At 34.9% G+C, this 26,774-nt stretch overlaps 1 protein-coding gene across 3 annotated transcripts in view; it reads left to right on the top strand.

The window, feature by feature from the left end:
• The window catches only part of FUT8 (fucosyltransferase 8), a 324,774-nt gene that overhangs the window by 119,453 nt on the left and 178,547 nt on the right, over nucleotides 1-26,774 (top strand). The window contains exon 3 of one of the 3 annotated variants that reach the window (XM_082649604.1): nucleotides 2,597-2,684. The exons of the other annotated variants lie outside the window; for them this stretch is intronic. The gene's annotated coding sequence lies outside the window, so the exon portion shown is untranslated. The remainder of the gene's footprint in view (nucleotides 1-2,596; nucleotides 2,685-26,774) is intronic. 3 annotated transcript variants of the gene reach the window in all.

Raw genomic sequence — 26,774 nt, 5'->3', positions numbered from 1 at the left:
AAAGTAGTTTTCCAAACTGATCAAATCTTGCTGAAATTTTATTCCATCTAGTCATGATATATCATTTAGAATCTGGACAGGGAAACAATCTACGCTAGATATTTCTACCAAGAAAATTTAATACAGGGAGTGGGTTCTCAGGTGTCAGAGGCTGAAAAGGCAAAAGGGGAACACTGGAGTAACACAGAGTCAAAAATTGCAGAAAGCATCAGTCATCCAGAGGGCTGGGGCTCAAAACTTCTGGCTGTTGCTGGTACTTCTGAGAGAGCCAGAGAAAACTTGTGGCTGTCACCAACTGCTGCTGCTGGGGTGGAGGGCCTGTGCTAGGGCAATGCTGAGTGGAAAAAGCAAGTTTCTCCTTTTAGTGTTCTCATTGGCAGTATGAGGAAGCTAGCTGGCAAAAGAGAAAAGTAGTTTCCAGAGTTCTATTTTCAGCGTTACTGAGCTGAGTATTAAAGGGTGGATTTGCTGCTGAGAGACTGTAGCTGAATAACCAGCACATATAGCCTTCTCCTCCTCTCTTGGTCTCTTTCTTAGCTACAGGGATCCTGCATGCTCTTAGTGTCTAGGATTTAGAATGAAAGGAGTTATTATTATTATTTTTAAATTACTTGTCTAGCTAATGTGATTTGGGGGCATGAGACAGGACTACGTGCTCTAAGATAACTGTCACAGCCTTTCTTGGGAACTGAGAGTCCATTACTCGTTCCTTTGACTCTAAAGGGATTTCTGTTTTTCAAGATCCCTTATTCAAAATACAGACATTGTAGGAGTACTGATAAACCAGAGGTTAAAAATTGGTTGCTTATTGGCCAAACAGTGGCCTACAGTGGAACTAATCTTTGAACAGAAGATTATACCTTCTCTCTCATTCTAATATTCTTCTTCCTGCAGAGCTTCTCAAAGTTTAATATGTATGTGAATTATTTGGGAATCTTGTTAAAATGCAGATTCTGATTCAGTATGTCACTGGTTAGGGCCTGAGATTCTGCATCTCTAAGAAGCGCCCAGTGGAGGCTGAAGCTACTAGTTCCTAGACCAAACTTTCTTCTCTCTTTCCTGCTTTGAGAACAAACCACTGGTCTGGCTTGGATCCATTGTTGGACCTGGTTTTGGGTGGTTGAAAGGAGTGGATCATTAAGGAAGAGTTTCTTGCAAGGCCACTTTCTAGAAATATTTTGAGCAATTTGAGTAGAGGTATTTATAGCCATTTCTTTCCGGGTGGCACTAGAAGGACAGTGCCTCAGAATAGGTTGACTTTTCTTCCATAATTTTGATGCTGCTCCAGACGCAGAGGCATGCCAATCACTTGTAGTTTTCCTGAAACATCTGAGGCTTTTCAGTAATTGTGTATATGTTTAAGGGAAACTAATGGGAGATAGGATAGGAGGACAATTAGAAAATTCATGGCATCAGATAGCTTGTGTTCACTAAAGCCATTATTCTTGATTAAATAGGGCTATCTATGGATTTTAAAAATTTGGTTTGAATTTCATACTAAATGCATTTTTCCGCTTTTGACACTTTGATGTCCTTCAGGTTGTCATCAAAGCAGAGGATCTTCTTTCCTTGAGCCAAATAAATGGTAATCTACCTTAATTGAACTTTGCATACAGCCCAAATTTATGAAGTTATTAATTGCTCTTTACATTTGGATTTTACTTTACCAAGGCATACCTGATCACATGACTAAAAAGTTATTCAGTTGCCATCCTTCAAGATCCTCTGCCTACCTCCCTCATCCCCACTAACCCCAATTCCTCGATCTTTCCTTTTGTCTTTACAGACCTAGGTTTTTAAGATCCTAGGTTCTTTGTTTCTGTCTTTTTATGAATGTTACTCTTAAATTTTTTAAATTCAGGCTGTAGATAATACAATTCAGGTCACGGAATTGAAATAATTGGCCTCTTTATCGGTTGAGGTGAAAGAGTTAAAATGAAAGTTAAGGATTCAGGGCACCCCTACAGAAACGAGGGGTGAAAAAATGCTCAATTTTAGGATCCTAAACAAAGCATTTTGATTGGCATATAGAGACCCTTGCATGCACACAAACGTCCATATTTGAATATTTATAGAAGATAATCTGTCAAAATTACTGTTATTTTAATTTGCCAAGCTTGGCTGATTGCTGCAGTTGGATGTTAGTTGAATTCTAGATGAGGAACTGTAAATAAGAGCTGGTCTAGAACATGCTTTTTGTCCTTGAAGCTGTTTAAATATTCCTCTCCCCCCCCCCTTTTTTTTTAAAAAAAACAAAACAAAACAGTGAGGCCTTTTTATATTAGCTGGACTTTAATGTTTTCCTTTTTAGGGAAAAAGGATTAAAGTAAGGTGATAACAGTAAATACTAAAAAAATTTTTTTAGTTAAGAAAACCATTTACATTTCGTGAACAGGAATTGTTTAAATAGTTTTAACTATTTGTCCAATCTTTGCTTCAAAGATTTCCCTGGAGAGTTCAAACCTAGGGACATATATCACTTCAAGGCCTGAGGGGCCTTGAGGTTTCGTGTAAGTAAGTTTTATGTTAACAACAAAGAAAATGTATAGTTGTAGATAATTAATGTTACTGCTTTCTTTTGTCTCATTTTAAACAGTTGGTAATTTTAGTGACCCAGATTCAAGCAGTAATATCTTCCATTGGAAATATGTGATTTCGTCATCTTATGTTCTAGGGGAAGAAAGGTAAGCCATTTTTCACGCTTAATATTTAAGTAACTTTGTAAATAAATCAAAATTTTCTCTTTTAAAAGGTTAGAAAACCCTTTTCTCTTTAGGTAGTGTTTTCTCACCCAGAAGAAACTGTATTATTTATTTATGTCACATCGTTATTCCTCAAAAGATTCCACTGAGTCTATATTATTTCAGCTCTAGAGATGATACGATGACTTTCAAAACAATCATACAGTTTTTTGGAGCAGGACTATGTTCTGTGCTGTGTCTGCTAGGCTATCTTGTCCCTTTTACATAGCCATTCTCAGCTGAATAGTTTATTTTTACATATATAACCACCTGACATGACTAGATAGTCTTAATATTTTTTGTTTTTGCTTTTGATGTTTTCGTTTATCTCTTGTAAACTGCCATAATTGGATCCATTTTGTTGGTTATTACTTTAGCTAGAAACTATGTCAAGTACTAAGTCTCAGTTTTACTTAGACATTGACTTCGTTTTGGGGTTTCAGGAATGTGGGGTCTCAGGAATATATTTTATATTCAGCAAATTAAAAGTGAAACTTTTAGAGCACTCTTTTCCATTTTTCACAAGCATCCATCTTCATCCTCATTTGACAGTCCTTTTTTGGGTAGATTTTCTTTTTTCTAGGGGTGTTTGTATAATCTTTCACTTGTTACTGTGTGGTCTCTTTTCCCAGTTCTTTTTGTGGCTATCCCTATTACCATTCTCCGTATATCTCACTCTAACTCCTCATGATCCTCCTAGGAAAATTATATGTGCAACTCTGTAGTTATCCTCTGAATGAAGGATAATCACATTATTAATAATTCCTTAAGATGTTATGCTCACTCCTAATTTTGTAATTAATAATAACATTATTAATAATTATTAATATAAATAACATTATTAATTCCTTAAGATGTAACGCTTGCTCCTAATTTTGTAATGGTTCACCATCTGTTCACTGTACAAAGGGCTCAGAAATGTCTATTGTATCTAATGCACCACAGATGTGGAAATAATAATAAAATTTACATTTATGTAAAGCAAAGATACTGCTAATATGTTCCCTTGGATTTGGCCATTCTGATATTCTTGCTGTGTTTGGAGGCTTATTAAGTATGTTAAAACTCAAGTTGAATGCAATTTAAGTCGGAGATATAAAAAGTAATGAGCTGTTTTACAGTGTGATTTGGAAAAAAAAATTAGTTGTATTTCTTGCTTATAAGAACAGCAGATAGCACAGTTGACTAAGATTTTCTAAGTAAAGTAATTTTGATAAAGGTTAATTTCATGGCAATAGAAAATGTTGGGAATTGGCATCCAAATGTCAAATTTCACCTACAAATCTTAGCTTTCTACTGATTTTTTTTTTCCCACAGAGGAAGAATCTTGAAACTTAAATTTGTGTAGAAGACATTATAATGCTACTTTAGGAATAAGAAACAGGCTTATTTTTCCGCAATTGAACAGTAGGGATAACCAGTGCATTGCAGTACTTATTGATAGATTTTTTTAAAAGCTCTTGTGGAAATTTAATCAAGTGTTTATTTAGGAAATATTTTAGTGTATAATAATGATGCGGGATCTAAACGATAACCTACGATATTCATCTATGTGTTTACATTGTTTCAGAAAGAAATGATGAAGTGTATTGTTTAATAATTTGCATTTTGGTATTATTTATAGGGTAAACACTATGAATAATCATATTTTAGGTAATTCACGTGCCATTGAGACAAATTTAGATTTCCATTTGTTTCTTCTCTCCCTAATATCATAAGAGTGCTATATATCACTCTATCAGTTAGTTAAAAGGTAAAAATTGAAAATGGATTTTGTTTTGTTTTGTTTCTGATCTGACATGTAAGGAGCTTAGAAGTCATCACTCCATCCTAACCACAAGTAAAAAACTGAACAAACTGAAAAATCAACAACTCTTTTTAGATCCATCAGAGAAGTGAGGTCACAGGGCAAACCTCTGCTCTCAAATTAGAGAGACAGACAGGCAAATACAGAGAATGACAACTTACCCTAGCAAAAGCCGCCAAGGGCACCACTAGTGGGTAGGAAAATCTAAAGTGTGATTAACAAATTAGGGGAGACTCCATGTGGACAAGCCTGAGGTAAAAACTCCAAGGGCACCCAGTCATAGAGAGCCCCCCACACTTTCATGAGTTTGCTTCTAGGAGCTCTACCAGGTCCTCACAGTGAATATCTGAGAAGAAGCGCCTGGTGCTTCCTGCAGGGGGAGGGAAGAGTAACCATTTTGAAATATGCCAAGGCATCATGTTTTTCTTAACAAGATCTGCTATCAAGAGAAAGTATTTTACCAGGGCCTAATCTATTAAGGTGTTATCAGGGGCTAACTGACCTGGAGGAAGGGAAATACCCAACTGTAACCTTCCACATGGTGGGGAGAGAAATATCCCATTCCAGTCCCCTGTAGCCATCCTGTTCCACCTTGGAGGGGAGCATAGGACTGAAAAGAACTTGTGACGTTCACGGCTCGGTGGGCGCAGGCCTAACCATAGCACTGTAGAATGCTTCTACTCCCCTCCACACCTTAACCACATTAGTAAATTCCTATTCGTTACAGTTCCTTTTACCCAGTGCATCATGTCTGACTTCCAACAAAAAAATTACAAGGCATACTATACTAAAAAGCAAAAACCACAGTTTAAAGAGAGCAAGCATCAGGATCAGACTCAGGTGTGTCAGGAATATTGGAATTATGAGACCAGGAATTTAGAACAACTATGATTAATATGCCAAGAGCACTAATGGAAAAAGTAGACAACCAAGAACAGATGAATAATATAAGTAGAGAGATAGAAAATCTAATAAAGGATAAAAAAGAAGTGCTTGAGATAAAAAGCTATAACAGAAATGAAGGATGGCTTTGATGGGTTCATTATTAGACTGGGCGTGGCTGAGGAAAGAATTTCTCCAAGCTTAAGGATATGTCAGTAGAAACTTCTAAAACTGAAAAGCAAAGAGAAAAAAGACTGGAAAAAAGAAAAAATATCCAAGGACTGTAGGACAACTACAAAAGGTACAACATACGCATAATGAAAATACCAGAAGGAGAAAAAGAAACAAGAATAATGACAGAGAATTTCTCCAAATTAATGTCAGACTCCAAACCACAGATCTAGGAGGTTCAGAGAATGCCAGGCAAGATAAGTGCCCAAAAAGCTTTATCTAGGGATATCATATTCAAATTGCAGAAAATCAAAGATACAGAAAATAATCTTGAAAGAAACCAAAGGAGAAAGAATTACCTTAGGTACAGAGATCTTCTCTTCAGAAACTATGAAAACAGGAAGAGAGTGGGGGGAATATTTAAAGTGTTGAGAGGAAAAACCAACAATCTACAATTCTGTATCCTGTAAAATTATCATTCAAAAGTGAAGGAGAGTAAAGACTTTTTCAGGCAAACAAAAATTGAGAGAATTTGTTGCTAGTGGACCTGCTTTGCAAGATATGTTAAACGAAGTTCTTCAGAGAAGGGAAATTATATAGGCCAGAAACTTGTATCTACCTTAAAAAAGAAGAAGAAGATTAGAGAAAGAATAAGTGAAGCTTGAATAAAAACTTTTATTTTTCTTAATAGATCCAACAGATAACATAATTTGTTTGAAATAATAGTAGCAACAATGTATTCAGTGATTATAGCTCATATATAAGTGAAATGAATGATGACAGTGATACAAGGGTTGGGAGGTAGAAATTAGGAATATTCTTTTATAAAGTACTTGGACTACATATGAAGTGGTATAGTGTTATTTGAAAGTGGACTTGGATTATTTGGAAATGTATAATGCAAACTCTAGGGCAACCATTAAAAAAAAGTTTAAAAAAATGTAGTTGACATACTAAGAAAAGAGACACAATGGAATCATAAAATGCTCAATTAAAACCACAAAAGACAGAAAAAGAGTGGAAGACAGAAACAGGAACAAAGAACAAAAGCAATGAGTAGAAAGCAGTAACAAATATGGTAGATATTAACCCAAGTATATCAATAGTTGCTTTAAATAGCAGTGGTTTAAATACACTAAAAGACAGACTGTCAGATTGGATCAAAAGTCAAGACCCAACTATATGTTGTGTACAGAAACTCTCTTTAAATATGAAGACACATATAGATTAAAATTAAAGGGATGGAGAAAGATATACCATGCTAACGCTAATCAAAAGGAAGCTGATGTAACTATATTAGTTTCAGACAGAGCAGACTGCAGAGCAAGGAAGATTTTCAAGGATAAATAGGAGCATTATATAATGATAATTCTTTAAGAAGACTTAACAATCCTTAATGTATATGCACCTAACAGGTCGTCAAAATATGTGATGCAAAAACCGACAGAATTGCAAAAAGAAGTAGATCGGTCCACAATTGTAGTAGGTGATACCTCAACTCTCCTCTGTCAGAAATGGACAGATGTAGCAGAAAATCAGTAAGGACATATCTGAACTCAGCAGCAGCATCAATCAACTGGATATGATTGACATCTGTAATCCAGCAACAACAGGGAATATGCGAGTTCTTTTTAGTTTTAAATTTTTTTTAGTAGGATTCACATCATAAATATGTGATCAGAAAGAAAAAAGATGAGGAACTCATTTTAAAAAATACAACAAACTGTCACCTACCTCACCTCTACCTCTTACATATTTTAGAGTAAGAATTTTAAAACTTTGATTTTTTTAAAATACTTAAACATTTTTCTTACCTCAAGCTTGGTATAATGAATGAAAGAGTTATGGGGGTTACTTTTACAAATGAAACCTACCTGGCACTTTTTCGTTTACTGGTATTAGGAAGGAATACCTCCTACAACTCTTTGGTTCCATGTAGCAAAATTTGAAAACTGTGAAATATGTATGAATCCCCCATGCCCTAGCCAGTATTTGATAATTATTGACCTTTGCTCCTGAATAATAGACCTCTAGGTATCCATATTCTTTTGAGTGATCTAGAGCAATGGTCCCCAAACTTTTTGGCACCAGGGACTGGTTTCATGAAAGACAGTTTTTCCACTGACAGACTGGTACCAGTACGTGGCCCAGGGGTTGGGGACCCCTGATCTAGAGGAAGAGCAGAAGCAGATGAGAAAGGACAGGGGAGAATTTGTAAAGGGAGAGAATATTCATTGTTATCATTTGTCTGTCTGGCAGACTTATGATAGCGACACTACAGGGATTAATAACATAGACAGGATTTAGAAATCTTGTTAAAATGGATTCAGTGAAATTGTTCCCCTCTCTGTAGAATTAAAAACCAAACCAAATCAAACCAAACCAAACCAAACACAAAAATAAAATACATCAAATGAACTTTCCTCCTTGGATCACAAGTAGTGGTTTGAGGACAGAATCTATCAATGTGTAATCTCATGGTTTCTGTCCTGTCTTAGCTGCTGACTAGCTGTACAAACCTTGATGAAGTCAAATCATTTCTTACCTCAGTTTCCTCATCTTCAAAATGAAGATAGTGCCTACCTTACAGAGCACTGGTAAGAACTAATTGAGGAAATTGCATGCAAGGTGCCCGGCTCATATTTGGCATGCACCGGTGTTACTTCTCCTCCTAGTTCCTTTCAGCATCAGTAGTAATGTCTGGATTCCAGTCCTTGAATTCACTAGTTACTCGTCATGAGATCATTGTAAAATCAAATTATTTTGTCTCTCCAAGTCTAATTTTCCTTTGACATAAGATCATTAATACTCATGTTGTAAAGTTGTGGTTGTAATTCATTTCCTCATATAGTCTAGGAGGTTTTTGTTGAATCTAAATCTGAATGTTAAATTGCTAAAAAACTGATATAAATATGTGAGTTTTACTGGTTAGATCTTTTGGACACCAAATCCAGAATATTTTTTAAGGAATATATAGTAGGAGGAATGTAATAAGGAAAAGTAAATCTCTAGGTTTTTTTTTTTTTTTTTTAATGGGAGGACTCTCTACACTCACTTACTTAATTTTTGCTTAATACAATTCATTGGGAAAGTATTGAAGGATTTATTTTCAATACTTGAATTTATTTTCAAGTATTGAAAGATTCAAGTATTGAATCAAGTATTGAAAGATTCAAAGTATTCAAGATTGAAGAATTTATTTTTGCTTGAAATACTGGGTTGGCCAAAAGGTTCATTCGTTTTTTTCCATAGGATGGCTCTAGTAGTGCTTAGTTGTCTTTAACTTTATTCGAAATAATTTTGTTAGATTGTATATGACAGCTGTCATATCAATGTGCATTTAAAAAAAGACTTACCAAAATTGGTGAATTTTTGTGTAGCCATTTTCATATTGAAAATGGAAGAAAAACAACATTTTTGGCATATTATGCTCTATTATTTCAAGAAAGGTAAAAACACAACTGAAACGCAATAAATAGATTTGTGCAGTGTATGGAGAAGGTGCTGTGACTGATCGAACATGTCAAAAGTGGTTTGTGATGTTTCGTGCTGGAGATTTCTCGCTGGACGGTGCTCCATGGTCGAGTAGACCAGTTGAAGTCGATAGCGATCAAATCGAGACATTAACTGAGATCAATCAACATTATGCCATGCAGGAGATAGTCAACATACGCAAAATATCCAAATAAGCACTGAAAATCATTTTCACCAGCTTAGTTATGTGAATCACTTTGATGTTTGGATTCCACATAAGTTAAGCGAAAAAAACCTTCTTGACTATTTCTGCATGTGATTCTCTACTGAAACGTAATGAAAATGTTCTGTTTTTAAAACAAATTGTGATGGCCGATGAAAGTGGATACTGTGCAATAATGTGGAATGGAAGAGATCGTGGGGCAAGCGAAATGAAACACCACCAACCACACCAAAGGCCGGTCTTCATTCCAAAGAAGGTGATACTGTGTGTATGGTGGGATTGGAAGGGAGTTCTCTATTATGAGCTTCTTGCGGAAAGCCAAACGATTAATTCCAACAAGTACTGCTCCCAATTAGACCAACTGAATGCAGCACTCTACGAAAAGCGTCCAGAATTAGTCAACAGAAAACATATAATATTCCATCAGGATAATGCAAGACCGCATGTTTCTTTGATATCCAGGGAAAAACCGTTACAGCTTGGCTGGGAAGCTCTGATTCATCCACCGTATTCACCAGACATTGCACCTTCGGATTGAGATTTATTTCGGTCTTTACAAAGTTCTCTTAATGGAAAAAGTTTCAGTTCCCTGGAAGACTGTAAAAGGCACCTGGAACAGTTCTTTGCTCAAAATGATAAAAAGATTTGGGAAGTTGGAATTATGAAGTTGCCTGAAAAATGGCAGAAGGCAGTGAAACAAAAGGGTGAATATGTTGGTCAATGAAGTTCTTGGTGAAAATGAAAACATATCTTTTATTTTTACTTAAAAACCAAAGGCACCCTGTGGCCAACCCAATAGCTACTTCTAGGAAGAATATGCATAGGGCAGTATGTTAGGGAGTCCAAACACTTGAATGTACCTATTTCTTTGCTTTTGTTCTTTTTATCTTAGGTGACTTTATTTTAAAAGGAGACTTCAGTGTACAGTAATGGTTTTATGGGCAGACCTTGGAAAATTATTCAGTACTGAAAATTTTCTGGTTTGATAATTATCAGAGAAAGAATAATAAACCAGTATTAAAATTTAATGCAAAATTTTAGTAAATTAAGGTCAAGACTCATAAATGAATCATGTTAAATGAGTTATGAATTAGATCAGTATTATTGGTGAACTTAGCTATGTGTTAAATCAATATAATTTCTTTGACATAATCACAGAATAGGAATTGATGTATATGTGGTATATTGTATTGAAGGGTTGTAGATTGACGAACTGGGAAGTTTGTATTTTAACGATGTTATAATTCCATGAATTTCAGTTAGGTTTATTTGAATATGAATCACTTTTATAAAAACCAGCAGCAAAATATTATTGCTTTTATATTCTGTAGCAGTTGAGTCAGCTTTTGTATGTAATCAGATGAATGTAAATGTAAACTTTAACTTATTTTCTTACACATTTCCCAAAATTTAGGAAATAATTAGCATACAAAGTGTTAATTACTTTTAAGAATTCCCAGTTTATCATTTTATTTGACATTATGTAACTCCTTATTAGATGCTTATTAACAACCCTGAAAATGTTGCACAAAGTATAGTCTTTGCATGCATAGTCTTTACCTGCAAAAAAAAGAATAGAAGAAAATACAATAAAAACTGAATTGCAAAAACATTGAGCGAAGACAAGCTTCTGCTGAGAAGATGGATATGAATTTATGTGTGAATGTTAGGGACATATGGATATGTTGATTATGGCCACATTTAGTATTTTTGTTGTAAAGCAGAGGATTTACAGAGTTAGATTAAATGCATTATGGGTATGGCTGAGATCAAAATAACTTTATTTTCTTCAAGGATTTTTTTGTTTTTGTTTTTTGGGTTTTTTTTTGTGGTGGGGGTATTGTGTTTGTTTTTAAAAAAGCCAGATACTTAAGTATAAAACTGGGTAATAATTTAAACTACATTTTTCTTAATAATTTAATGTTAAGAACAATTAGAATTCTGTGATTGCAAGGTATTATTTGGACAAATCATTCATAAAGTAATATGATTTATATATTTTTCTTATTTTTTATTATGGTAAAAAATATATAACAAAATTTACCATTTAACCATTTAAAGTGTATAATTCAGTAGTGTTAAGTATATTCACATTGTTGTGCAAACATCACCACTATCCATCTCTAGAACTTTTTCATCATTCTGAATCAAACTCTGTACCTATTAAATATTAACTTCCTATTCTTCCTGACCCCCAGCCCCTGTAACATGGGGTTGCTATCCAAAATATATAAATAGCTCATACAGCTCAACATCAAAAATACAAACAACCCTATAAAAAAGGGGCAGATGATCTGAATAGATATTTTTCCAAAGAAGACATATAGATGGCTAACAGACACATGAAAAGATGCCCAACATTGTTAATTATCAGAGAAATGCAAATCAAAACTTCAATGAAATATCACCTCAAACCTGTCAGAATGGCTATCATCAAAAAGAATACAAATAAATATTGGTGAGGATGTGGAGAAAAGAGAAGTCTTATACGTTGTTGGTGGGAATTATAAATTGGTGCAGCCACTGTGGAAAAGAGTATGGAGGTTTCTCAAAAAACTAAGAATAGAATTACCATATGACCCAGCAATTCTACTCCTAGGTACATATCCAAAAAAAATGAAAACACTAATTCGAAAAGATACATGCACTGCAATGTTCATAGCAGCATAATTTACAATTGCTAAGATATGGAAGCAGCCTTAGTGTTCATCAACAGAAAAATGGATAAAGAAGATACAGTATGCGTGTGCACGTACGCACGCACACACACACACACACACACACACACACACACACACACAGACACACACACACAATGGAATGCTACTCAGCCATAAAAAAGAATGAAATTTTGTCATTTGCAGCAACATGGATGGAGTTGGAGGATATTATGGTAAGTGAAATAAATCAGAGAAAGACATACTAAATGTTGTCACTTATATGTGGAATCTAAAAAATAAACGAGTGAATATAACAAAAAGAAACAGACTCCCAGATACAGAGAACAAACTAGTGGTTACTAGTGGGAGAGGGATGGTGGAGGGGAGGGACAATATAGTGTCTAGGGGATTAAGAGGTACAAACTACTATGTATAAAATAAGCTATAAGGATGTATTGAACAACACAGGGAATATAGCTGATATTTTATAATAATTATAAGTCGAGTATAATCTTTAAAAATTGTGAATCACTATGTTATACACCTGTATTATATAACATAATCACTATGTTATACATAGTGTATATGTATAACATATACACTATGTTATATAGTATTGTACATCAACTAAACCTCAGTAAAAAAAAGTCAAAATAATGAAAAGAAAAAAAAGACTTTACTCCGCATTCTCCCTGACCCCCAGGCCCTTTAATCACTATTCTGTCTCTGATTTTGACTACTCTAGGTTCCTTATGTGAGTTGAATCATACAACATTTGTCCTTTTGTGATTGACTTCTTTCACTTAGCATAGTGTCTTCAAGGTTCACCCATGTTGTATCATGTATCAGAATTTCATTCTTTTTAAGACTAATATTCTGTTTTATTCATGTACCACATTTTGTTTATCCATTTATCTGTCAATGGACATTTGGGCTGTTTCTACCTTTTGGCAGTTGTGAATAATGTTGCTATGAACATTGGTGTGCAAATGTCTGTTCAACTGTGGTCATGTATTTTTATATATTTTTTAACATTTAAAGATATTTGAGGTAATGAAATTCTCTTTGAATGGGCTACATGAATATCTGTATTTTCACTGATATCAGTGAATATTCATTGAATACCTGTTGTGTATTCTAAGGGATATAAAGAGAATATTTATTGAATACTTACTGTGTATTGGGGATATAAAGAGTAATAAAACCATGATACTACTTCTGAAGAACTTACAATCTAATGAGAATAATAAGGTGTGTTTATGAAAACACAACAAACTGGTAGCATATACTTTTTGAAGCTGAAGAGATGTTCACAATCTGATCCAAACCAGCATCCTCTCACGCTAAGATTTTTGCATGTCATCCTAACCAGTTAAGAGGCAAAATACATGGCCGTAATCGACAAGCATGTTCCATTCAAGCATGTGTATTTAACACATGCATTTAACATTCAAGCATGAATTTTGGAGTGATCATACTAAAATGGAAGTTGGATCATGACACTCTCCAAAACAGTCTTTTCCAATAACAGCATCCTTTGAATGACTTATATCTTTTTGTCCAAACTCCTTCCTTAACTCTGACTTAATCTCCTATCTCCACCTCTACCTTGAGTTGGATGAATTTTTGTTGTGGATATATTTCTTACGCATGTAAAAAGGCTTAAGTGTAAGTGAGTAAAATGCAGAAGGATGAACTCTATATGTGTCTCAAGGTTCTTTCCAGGCGTATGATTCTAATTTAATCCCTATAGTACCTGGATTTCCAGATGATAGAAAACAGAATTAGTATGTCTAGTGGTTTCTCAACAGATCTATTTCATAATAATTTAAAAGACCAAAATTTGATTGGAATAAAAACATTTTGGTGTGTTTTGATGTTTCAGTGGTATTTTTCCCTCTCTCAGAGTATTTTTTCTGGAAACGCAAAATTAATCTTTTGTGAATTCAGTCATAATTTTTCAGTTTAGTTGGATTTTTAAGGTTTTTCTGGGTGCACCAGCTGGACCTTTTGGATACTGCTCTTTTTCCACTGAAATGTTAGCAAGACCAAAGGAAGACCTACAACCAGCTGTTAGATTCACGTTTCCTTTGGATGATGTTTTGAAGTTCAAAAAAGGAACTTTGAGAATTTTAAACACAGCTGAGCAGAGTTTCCAAGAGGTAACATTGTAACACTACTTTTTTTCCTCCATATTTATTTTCTTGACTCCCAGTACAGATCCTGAATGCTGAGTGGTGAAGACGTTTATAGGCTCATTACTTTGTAGGGCAAAAAAAATGAAAGAACTAATTTCAAAGTTAAAACTTAAAAAAAAGGAGATAATTGTAGAAGTGAGGAAGGATGAATGAACAAGGATGATCATCCATTCATTCAGTGCATATATGAAAGTCTACTATGTACCAGACACTCCACTAAACACTGGAAACAAAGCAATGAATAAAATAGAATCAGTACCTACACTCATGGAACTTAGATTGCCTGGAACAGCGAGTAGAACATAATAGGCTCTTAAAAATAATTTGAATAGGGCTTCCCTGGTGGCGCAGTGGTTGAGAGTCTGCCTGCCGATGCAGGGGACACGGGTTCATGCCCCGGTCCGGAAAGATCCCACATGCTGCGGAGCGGCTGGGCCCGTGAGCCATGGCTGCTGAGCCTGCATGTCCGGAGCCTGTGCTCTGCGACGGGAGAGGCCACAACAGTGAGAGACCTGCGTACCGCAAAAAATTAATTAATTAAAATAATAATTTGAATAAATGAATTTCTGTATTGTGGAGAAGAACTTGGGGGTAAGGGGCATTTTAGTGAAGAAGTGTGGAGTGTCCTGTTCATTGTATTTGAGATATTTCATTTAAAAAATGGAAACAAATAGAATATCTGTTAATGGGAAAAATGATTTAGTTATGGTAATACATAGAATGTAATACACTGGAGCCCTTAAAAATAATGACATACATAGATGTATGTCGGCTAACATAAAAGATGTTCTTTACCTAATGTCAAATTAAGCAAAGTAGGTCTTCCCTGGTGGCGCAGTGATTGAGAGTCCACCTGCCAATGCAGGGGACACGGGTTCGTGCCCCGGTCCGGGAAGATCCCACATGCCGTGGAGCGGCTGGGCCCGTGAGCCATGGCCGCTGAGCCTGCACGTCCGGAGCCTGTGCTCCGCAACAGGAGAGGCCACAACAGTGAGAGGCCCACATACCGCAAAAAAAAAGAAAAAAAAGTAAGCAAAATAGGCTGTAGAATAGGATGTATGAACGATTCCTTTAATCTAAGATTATTTACATTTGTGTAAAATATCTTGAGAGATGGTGGAGAAATGGTAATAAGGAATTATGTTTTCTAGGAGGTGAGTTTCCTGTGATCTTTCCTTTATCTTTTATGTATTTCTGTCTTTTGCAGTGACTATTTAAAAATAAGCTAATTTTAAATGTTTGGGATAAATTGATTTAAAAAAATTTTTTTTAACTTAATATCTGTATCAGTAAACATAGTTACTGGTTGATGGTCCATTGTCCTGTAAATGTAAAAAATCTATCTAAGGAATTCTGCATTTTGTTTCTGGAAGAATATAATTAACCAGAAGGAAATGATTACATTTAACATTTACTGTTAACACTCAGAAGGTATAGTTTTAAAATGAACAATAATGTTTCTTTAATGTATGTAATGGTTGAAAAATATTTAGTAGTAATTTTAATTTTGTTTTGTAGATACTTTGAGGAATGTCTACATAATTAGATGGTGGAGAGCTGAGAAAATTCTTAGGTTTTTTATGTATATGAAAACTTAGTTTGGATGTAGTTATTAATAGATATTATATTGAACTGCATTTTATATCTGAAGATTTGTTTTTGCCCTCTCCTTTGATTAGTATGACTTCTAAGTTTCTTAATTAGGGGAGAGAACATATGGATTTTGGGAGTCCTGATTACATCTGGTCAATATTCTTAGGTTTTCAAAGTATAGTCATGCAGGTCATATTGTTACTTCGTGACTGTTTTCTTAATTTCTTCCAATAATTTGTGTTTGTATCAGGAGAAATTAATGGACTCGTGAAAAATGTTCCATTTTACACATAGATTGTTTGTAACAAACTCATTTTATTAAAAATACTGTAGCAACTTTACTTTTTTTTAATCCTTTAGAGGATCATGTTGACTCTAGTTATTGGAGTTCCAAATGATATGTGATTGAATATGAAAACTTGTCTCAGGGTCTGTTTATCTTTTTTAAATTATATTGTTAAATAATTGTTTAAATGATCATGTTAACCTTTAAAGGTTAACATTTGGTTTAACATTATTTAGGTATAAATGAAAGTATTATTCCTCTTCAAAATAAGAGTTTTTGTCAGGCCACAAAGTCCCTTGGACTGTGGTATGCTAAATTTGAAACAATTTTTTTCCCTAGATATTTAGCTATGTGCCATAGAAGGTGATTTTTTAGATCGTTTCTCTTTTATTTTTTTTTCTTTTTATTTCTGAAAAGTAAGATGCCTATTCCAGTTTAGTGAATGTGGTAATATCAAATCCAGGTAGAATGGTACATTTCATCTTGTCTTCATTTTTTAAGGTGAGCTAGTTTATAAAATCGAGAATAAATCATTTTGTTAGATGTTGGCTCCCTTCTAGTATAAAAATAGTAATCTTTTTAGCAGTAAGTCATTCTGTTGTAAATACTTTAAAATGTTTAAAAGTAATTTATAAAAAAAGGAATTATAGAAAAACTTAATGCCTAAATTAATACCATATACATGAATGATAGTTAGAATTTATAATTGGTATTTTGTTATAAAAGACATTTATTTGGATAAAAACATTGTGTACGTTAGTCTAAATGAAATGAATACCTTCTAATGATACTCATACTTTCCTTTATTGTACTCATTTATTTATTGTTCAGCAATATTTATTAAGTGTCTGCTATATTATAGGCACTGTTCTAGATTCTGAGTGATACCAGTCAACAAAATAGAAATTATTGATCTCATGGAGCTTATACACTTGTAGAGAGAAAGAAACTAAACAAATATGTATGTCAGATGGTGATAAATGTTCTAAAGAAAGGTGACTACATCAAGGAAGGTAATAGGGAATGTCAGAGTGGGGAGTGTACCATTTTTATATAGAATGGTCAGGGAAGGTTTCACTGAGAGGGTGACACTGAATTTGATGAGGGAAGGACTATGGTGGATATTTGGGCAAGTGTGTTTCAGGCAAGAAGTTCAAAAGCCCTGTGTTGGGTACAGGCTCAGCATATTTAGAAACCTAAGAAATTAATTGTGTAATTATTTCTTTCACTTTTTTCTTTCCCAGTAGATTCTAAGGTCCACTAAAACAGTGGGGAAAGACCGTCTCTGTCTTGCTCATCATTGTATCCTTGGTACTCAGTATAGTGCCAAACACATGGTAGGCAGTGGGCCAGTGAATAACTATGGTTGAATTCATGAATGATGAGGGGAAATTTTGGAGGAATCCTTATTTTTTTTAAATTAAGTTCATACTGCTAAGATATTTAGAGCTTCAAAGGTCTTCTTAGGTGGAAAACAAGAGAGCTCTTGAGGAAGAATGATTCTTCTAAAGGTCACTGTTCATTATGGTAGCTTTCTTGTGATGGTTTTTCTTTTATTCTAGCTATTGATAAGGTATCCTTTGTTTAGATGAATGGTCTAGACATGGGAAGATACTTGCTGTGGAAGACCTCCTTGCAGTAGAATCTGGACTCAAATAACTGGGTTGAAATTCCTGTTTGATGCTTGCTCGCTGTGTGACCCTCCCCCTTTATTTCCTTTTAATTGCCCTGGTTTTCTTATCTGTAAGACAGATGCTGTTATTTCAATTACAGTATTCTCTTAAACATTTTCTCTTGCATATTGGGATTTTCTCATTAATCTTCTAATATACCACTCATGTAGACTATTTTTTTTTTTTTAAGAAAGTTACATTTAAGAAAATAGGACTTTGGAATCAGACATTCTTGGGTTCTATAAAAGTTCACTTCTTAAAGTTATCTGTTAACATGTGTCAGAGTTTTATCTAACTAATGAGGGAACAATCAGGAAGACCAAAGAACTGCTACTAAGAGTATTTGAGCATCAGGAGTGCATGTTTTCATTTAGGAAAGGGATGCCAATATAAAATTGCAAAGCTACATAGAAGTCTCATTAACTTTCTGAAGGAAAAGGAAGCCATATCATCTTGGAAACTTGGAATGTAAAACAGTGAGTTCAATTTATATATCATCATGGTCTTTATCATCATCTCCAGTATCAGCAAACTGGATTGTTTCATCATCTCCAGCACCAAATATATCTTTTTCATTGATTTTAGCATGTTTTGGAAGCTTGCCATATACCTTCAGACTTATAGCTTTATCTGCATTGTATTTTGAAATTACATCAGCTTTGTTATCCTGATAGGCAGACCAACCAATAAGATATCTGAGGTATTTATTTAAACCATTTTCCTCATTTTTCCTTTGATATGGCATAGCCTCTTTACACATCAAAGCACATTGCTTCTACTCATTCATTTCCCAACGTTCTGATTACCTGAGCATATGCTTATTCATACGCTTTGCACACCAACCGTTTTTGGATTCATTTTCTTTCTTACCCTTGTACCTGTTTTTACCTTCTTTACCTTTATTCTTGGGCATGGCAATGCTTCCCAGCATCTCCAATTCCTTTCCTGTGGTGGCAGTGGCGGCTGCTCCTTTGAGTGGCACACAGGACAAAGTAGCACGTGGTAATATGGAACCACGTGTGTGGGAGAGTTTTGAGACTGAGCTTTTCTAAGACATACTTAGCAGCATCAAAATTCTTTTCTTGCCTCTTCCCTTTCTGTGTATGTTAATATTCTTAAGGTTTTCTGGGGACAGGTAAAGAGTAATCTTTACTCTTATGCTTTTTTAGCCTTATTACTAAGGTGGACCTCTCTGCTTGTGTCTTTACTGAATGTCCCAAGGATTCAGTGAGGACTTTTTATCTTGTTTGTGAGAACATGGATGATTCCTGGCCCTGTGTAAGCTGGGAGTTATTCACCTTTTATTACCTAGCAATTATTCTTTCCCAGAAGTTGTTTTTGCTCAACCTTAATTTGCATATGCAAATTGGTATTCAGGTAAAATTTAAGTGGAAATTCCCCTGTGCCCCCCCTTAAAAAAATTGGTCTTTTCATTGTTCTCTGACTTAAGGACTTCCCTCCCCCACCCCCACCCCTGCCAAATAATTGCTGCTTTGGCCTTTCTGTGCTCTGACCTCACCTGTCTTTTCTTTTTTTTCTGTTTTTTTGGAATTTGGGGGTCATGGCTGAGACTGGCATCATAAATATGAGATTCATTAGTATATGATGGTATTGAAAGCTGTGAGAGTGAATTCAACTTAGAGATGAGTCTACGTAGAAAACACTCCAGAGTTCAGAGGTCAGGGAGTTGAAGGGAAATAAGCAAAGGTGATGAGAATGGGGAATCAGGTGGAGGAAAACTGGGAGAGAGTGGGCCATAGATGCCAATTAAAAAAAAAAGAGGGGAGATATGAAGGAGGAAGATATAAATCAGTTCAAATATTTCAGGTAATTAAGATGAGGACTGCAAATTTTTTTTTGAATTTTATTTTTTATACAGCAGGTTCTTATTAGTTATTTATTTTATACATATTAGTGTCTATATGTCAATCCCAATCTCCCATTTCATCTCACCACCACCACCACCCCCTCCCGCTTTCCCCCATTGGGGTCCATGTTTGTTCTCTACATCTGTGTCTCTATTTCTGTCTTGCAGACTGGTTCATCTGTACCATTTTTCTAGATTCCACATATATGTGTTAATATATGATATTTGTTTTTCTCTTTCTGACTTAATTCATTCTATAAGACAGTCTCTAGATCCGTCCACATCTCTACAAATGACCGAAATTCGTTCCTTTTTATGGCTGAGTAATATTCCATTGTATATATGTACCACATCTTCTTCATCCAGTCGTCTGTCGGTGGGCATTTAGGTTGATTCCACGACCTGGCTATTGTAAATAGTGCTGCAGTGAATATTGGGTTGCATGTGTCCTTTTGAATTATGGTTTTCTCAGGGTATATGCCCAGTAGTAGGATTGTGGGGTCATATGGTAATTCTATTTTTAGTTTATTAAGGAATGTCTGTACTGTTCTTCATAGTGGCTGTATCAATTTACATTCCCATCAACAATGCAAGAGGGTTCCCTTTTCTCCACACCCTCTCCAGCATTTATTGTTTGCAGATTTTCTGATGATGCCCATTCTAACCGGTGTGAGGTGATACCTCATTGTAGTTTTGGTTTGCATTTCTGTAATAATTAGTGATGTTGAACAGTTTTTCATGTGCTTCTTGGCCATCTGTATGTCTTCTTTGGGGAAATGTCTATTTAGGTCTTCTGCCCATTTTTTGATTGGGTTGTTTGTTTTTTTAATATTGAGATTTATAAGCTGTTTGTATATTTTGGAGACTAGTCCTTAGTCCGCTGATTTGTTTGTAAATATTTTCTCCCATTCTGAGGGTTGTCTTTTCATCTTCTTTATAGTTTCCTTTGCTGTGCAAAAGCTTTTAAGTTTCATTAGGTCCCATTTGTTTATTTTTGCTTTTATTTCCATTACTCTAGGAAGTGGGTCAAAAAGGATCTTGTTGTGGTTTATGTCGAACAGTGTTCTTCCTATGTTTTCCTCTAAGAGTTTGATAGTTTCTGGCCTTACATTTAGGTGTTTAATCCATTTCGATTTATTTTTCTGTGTGGTGTTAGGAATTGTTCTAAGTTCATTCCTTTACATGTAGCTGTCCAGTTTCCCCAGCACCACTTATTGAGGAAACTGTTTTTTCTCCGTTGTATATCCTGGCCTCCTTTGTCATAGATTAGTTGACCATATGTGCGTGGGTTTATCGCTGGGCTTTCTATCCTGTCCATTGATCTATGTTTCTGTTTTTGTGCCAGTACCATATTGTCTTGATTACTGTAGCTTTGTAGGATAGTCTGAAGTCAGGGAGTCTGATTCCTCTAGCTCCATTTTTTTTTTTTCCTCAAGATTGCTTTGGCTATTTGGGGTCATTTGTGTCTCCATACAAATTTAAAGGTTTTTTTGTTCTCATTCTGCAAAAATGCCACTGGTAATTTGATAGGGATTGCCCTGAATCTGTAGATTGCTTTGGGTAGTACAGTCATTTTCACAATATTGATTCTTCCAATCCAAGAGCATGGTATATCTCTCCATCTGTTTGTGCCCTCTTTGATTTCTTTGATCAGTGTCTTATAGTTTTCTGAGTACAGATCTTTTGTCTCCCTAGGTAGGTTTATTCCTAGGTATTACATTATTTTTGTTGCAGTGGTGAATGCGATTTTTTCCTTAATTTCTCTTTCTGATCTTTTGTTCTTAGTGTATAGGAATGCAAGAGATTTCTGTGCATTAATTTTGTATCCTGTAACTTCACCAAATTCACAAATGAGCTCTAGTAGTTTTCTGGTGGCATCTTTAGGATTCTCTATGTATAGTATCATGTCATCTGCAAACAGTGATAGTTTTACTCCTTCTCTTCCAATTTATATTCCTTTTATTTCTTTTTCTTCTCTGATTGCTGTGGTTAGGACTTCAAAAACTATGTTGAATAATAGTGGTGAGAGTGGACATCCTTGTCTTTTTCCTGATCTTAGAGGAAATGCTTTCAGTTTTTCACCATTGAGAATGGTGTTTGCTGTGGGTTTGTCGTACATGGCCTTTATGATGTTGAGGTAGATTCCCTCTATGCCCACTTTCTGGAGATTTTTATCATAAATGGGTGTTGACTTTGTCAAAAGCTTTTTCTGCATCTATTGACATGATCATATGGTTTTTATTCGTCATTTTGTTAATATGGTGTATCACATTGATTGTTTTGTGTAGATTGGGGAATCCTTGCATCCCGGAGATAAATCCCATTTGATCATGGTGTATGATCCTTTTAATATGTTGTTGGATTGTATTTGCTAGTATTTTGTTGAGGATTTTTGCATCTATATTCATCAGTGATATTGGTCTGTAATTTTCTTTTTTGTAGTATCTTTGTCTGATTTTGGTATCAGGGTGATGGTGGCCTCACAGAATGAGTTTGGGAGTGTTCCTTCCCTGCAATTTTTTGGTAGAGTTTGAGAAGGATGGGTGTTAGCTCTTCTTTAAATGTTAGATAGAATTCACTTGTGAAGCCATCTGGACTTTTGTTTGTTGGAAGATTTTTAATCACAGATTCAATTTCGTTACTTGTGATTGATCTATTCCTATTTTCTGTTTTTTCCTGGTTCAGTCTTAGAAGGTTATACCTCTAAGAATTTGTCCATTTCTTCCAGATTGTCCATTTTATTGGCTGAGAGTTGCTTGTAGTAGACTCTTATGATGCTTTGTATTTCTGTGGTGTCCATTGTAACTTCTCCTTTTTCATTTCTAATTTTATTGATTTGAGTCCTATCCCTCTTTTTCTTGAGGTTTATCAATTTTTTTCTAAAGGTTTATCAATTTTCTTTATATTCTCAAAGAACCAGCTTTTAGTTTTATTGATATTTGCTATTGTTTTCTTTCTTTCTGTTTCATTTATTTCTGCTCTGATTTTGTGATTTCTTTGCTTCTGATAACTTTGGGTTTTCTTTGTTCTTCTTTCTGTAGTTCCTTTAGGTGTAAGGTTAGATTGTTTATTTGAGATTTTTCTTATTTCTTGAGGTAGGCTTGTATTGGTATAAATTTCCGTCTTAGAACTGCTTTTGCTGCATTGCATAGGTTTTGGATCGTCATGTTTTCATTGTCATTTGTTTCTATGTATTTTTTTATTTCCTTTTTGATTTCTTCAGTGATTTCTTGGTTATTTAGTAGCGCACTCGTTGGCCTCTATGTGTTTGTGTTTTTTACATTTTTTTTCCCTGTAACTCATTTCTAATCTCATAGTGTTGTGGTCAGAAAAGATGCTTGATATGATTTCAATTTTCTTAAATTTACTGAGGATTGATTTGTGACCCAAGATGTGACCTATCCTGGAGAATGTTCTGTATGCACTTGAGAAGAAAATGTAATCTTCTGGTTTTGGATGGAATGTCCTCTAAATACCAATTAAATCTCTCTGGTCTGTTGTGTCATTTAAAGCTTCTGTTTCCTTATTTATTTTCTGTCTGGATGATCTGTCCATTGGTGTAAGTGAGGTGTTAAAGTCCTCCACTATTATTGTGTTACTGTCGATTTCCTCTTTTACGGCTGTTAGCATTTACCTTATGTATTGAGGTACTCCTGTGTTGGGTGCATATATATTTATAATTGTTATGTATTCCTCTTGAATTGATCCCTTGATCATTAGGTAGTGTGCTTCCTTGTCTCTTGTAACATTCTTTATTTTAAAGTCTATTTTATCTGATACGAGTTTTGCTACTCCAGCTTTCTTTTGATTTCCATTTGCATGGAATATCTTTTTCCATCCCCGTACTTTCAGTCTGTATGTGTCCCTAGGTCTGAAGTGGGTCTCTTGTATCAGCATATATATGAGTCTTGTTTTTGTATCCATTCAGCAAGCCTGTGTCTTTTGGTTGGAGCATTTAATCCATTCATATTTAAGGTAATTATCGATATGTATGTTCCTATGACCATTTTCTTAATTGTTTAGGGTTTGGTTTTGTAGGTCCTTTTCTTTTGTGTTTCCCGTTTAGAGAATTTCCTTTAGCATTTGTTGTAAAGCTGGTTTGGTGGTGCTGAATTCTCTTAGCTTTTGCTTGTCTGTAAAGCTTTTGACTTCTCCATTGAATCTGAATGAAATCCTTGCCAGGTAGATTAATCTTGGTTGTAGATTCTTCCCTTTCATCACTTTAAATATATTGAGTACTCCCTTCTGGCTTGTAGCGTTTCTGCTGAGAAATCAGCTGTTAATCTTATGGGAGTTCACTTGTATGTTATTTGTCATATTTCCCTTGTTGCTTTTAATAATTTTTCTTTGTCTTTAATTTTTGTCCGTTTGATTGCTATGTGTCTCGGCATGTTTCTCCTCGGGTTTATCCTGCCTGGGACTCTCTGCGCTTCCCGGACTTGGTTGGCTATTTCCTTTCCCATGTTAGGGAAGTTTTCAACCATAATCTCTTCATATATTTTCTTGGGTCCTTACCCTCTCTCTTTTCCTTTTGGAACCCCTATAATGCAAATGTTGGTGTATTTAATGTTGTCCCAGAGGTCTCTTAGGCTGTCTTCATTTCATTCTTTTTTCTTTATTCTGTTCTGCAGCAGTGAATTCCACTATTCTGTCTTCCAGGTCACTTATCTGTTCTTCTGCCTCAGTTATTCTGCTGTTGATCCTTCTAGTGTAGTTTTCATTTCATTTATTGTATTGTTCATCTCTGTTTGTTTGTTTTTTAATTCTTCTATGTCTTTGTTAAACATTTCTTGCATCTTCTCGATCTTTGCCTCCATTCTTTTTCCAAGGTCCTGGATCATCTTCACTATCATTATTCTGAATTCTTTTTCTGGAAGTTGCCTATCTCCATTTCATTTAGTTGTTTTTCTGGGGTCTTGTCTTGTTCGTTCATAGTCCTCTGCCTTTTCATTTTGTCTGTCTTACTGTGAATGTTTTATGTTCCACAGGCTGCAGGATTGTAGTTCTTCTTGCTTCTGCTGTCTGTCCTCTGGTGGATGAGTCTATCTAAGAGGCTTATCCTCACCTGTCTTTTCAACTCAGCAATGTACTGACTTCTGTTTGGGTTTCTGCTCCAGCATCCTGCAGTCCCAAAAGTCCTTTCAGAAAGACGTGCTAGGTAATTATCTGGCTCACCTTTTTTGTTTCCCTTTTTTTTGAAATCACTTTTGAGCTACCTGTTGTCCAATGTCATATATGTAGTTTGTCCAGTTTTCTAGTTGCTTACATATCAAAATTAATTCTGGATTATATTACTCCCTGATGGGTGAAAGTAGAGATCTCTTAACACTTTTAAATTGAAGAATGATATTCTTAGCAAGTGATACATCCTGCACATCCTGTAAATAAAACCTGCTTTGGCTGCTTTTCGTCTAATACTAGTTACTAGTCAACTGATGCATTAAATTAAAGTTAGTATAACCCTAACTAATAGGCTGATTATTTTGGGTACTTTTATGCCTCTCTGAAGAGCACTGTTTGTTATATGGTACTTTTTTTCGATTAAACATGATTCAATATAGCTAAAAAACAAAAACAGAAACCTTAACATAACTCTTACTTAGTATAGAAACTTTTTGCTAATAAAAAACAAATCTGTTTTATATTCCATCTATTGAGATACAGTGAAATAGTATAAATTTAGTACTGCTCATTATTTCTTTAAAATTCTTCCAATTAGTTTAAAAGCATTGGTAATTGGAAGTAGAATGTAGATATAAACTGGTGTGAAGTTGAGAATGTCTCATTAAGTTTGGAATTTAAAAAAAGGATGTATTTGGTGAAGAACAATACAGTGAGCCTAAAGTGTTTTTCTTTTTTTTTTTTTTTAAAGGATCTGAGGTGCTCATGAAAGGGTTAAAGACGTATGCGTATGGTTGTTTCGGTTGGCAACATGAGCTTCATCCTTCATCATTAGTGTTTACAGTGTTTCAGTTACTATACTAGGTACAAGGTGCCCTATCTGGTAGTCATTTTTTTTTTCTATGGTGTTCTTAGTTGAGAGACTTGAAATTCTTAGGGGAATGTTTGAAAATGAGTCAGTAGTAGCATTGTGATTTGAATGTTGTGTGCTCAGGCTTAAAGAAGGCATTTTTGTCTCTAGCATCAGAATTGCCTGTAAGTAAATCTTAAGAAAAAATTCTGAAGAAATTTATAGCCATGATTTACATATCTCTCAAGGGATAAGGGTCAGGGTTATAATTATAGTTGAGAGAACTATAAATGCACTAACTCTAACAGATGGTACCAAAATGTCTGAATTTTGTTACTTTTATTATTTCTTAAAAACTGTTTAATGATACCTGTAAAAATTACTGCTTCTAGATACAGCTATTAGGTTTGGTACAGCAAAAGATTGTTTAACTCTTTAATTTTTTTGATAGCAGATACAAAATGCAGATACCTAATTATTCAAAATCTTTTAGATACTAACGACTGTTCACTTGTGAGAAAATTTAAACTGATATATGACAGCCACTAGATCCATTTGTCAAACCTGCTTTTGGTTTTGGTCTGTTCTTGCTGAAAGAGATGTGTCTACCCATAGTGTTACCTAGGTGACATGGATGCACTGCATTTCATCTTTCTAAATTGTTTACCATTGAAATTCATGGATTAGGTTTGTTATTTTGGTTGCGTGTTCCCTTGTTACTTTGCTACTAAAGAGTCATAATCCCTCAATAATAATGGTTTTGGTCAGCCAAGCCATATTGCTTTGATTCATTTGAAGTCGAGAACAGGACTCCATAACGAAATAGATCTGGCTATGAATCTTGGCTCCTTCTGGCTTTGTGACCTTAGGTGAATTACTTAACCTCTGCTGGTATATTTGATATTAGTATAGTTTACTAGTTAAATGAGTGAACACTGGAGCCAGTTTGTGAGGATTTGAATCCTGGTTGTGCTACTTAATAAGCTGTGTAACTTTGGGCAGGTCACTAACTTTTCTGCTTCCTCTTTCTCATCTGCAAATTAGAGATAATTATAGTATGTATCTGTATAACACTTGGAGTGTTTTATACCTACCTGGCATGTAGTGAGCACTCATACATGTTTGCTAGTATTATTTTCTATAAAATGAGGACAGAAATAACATAATAAAGATGTTATGAGGCCTGAATGAATAAATAAATAAAACACTTTGCACAGAGACTTAGTAA

The sequence above is a fragment of the Grampus griseus genome (genome assembly GCF_964374135.1).
Source record: "Grampus griseus genome assembly, chromosome: 2".
Taxonomy (NCBI): Eukaryota; Metazoa; Chordata; class Mammalia; order Artiodactyla; family Delphinidae; genus Grampus; species Grampus griseus.
The sequence above is the reverse complement of the archived record's forward strand: the minus strand, read 5'-3'. Positions and strand labels throughout refer to the sequence as shown.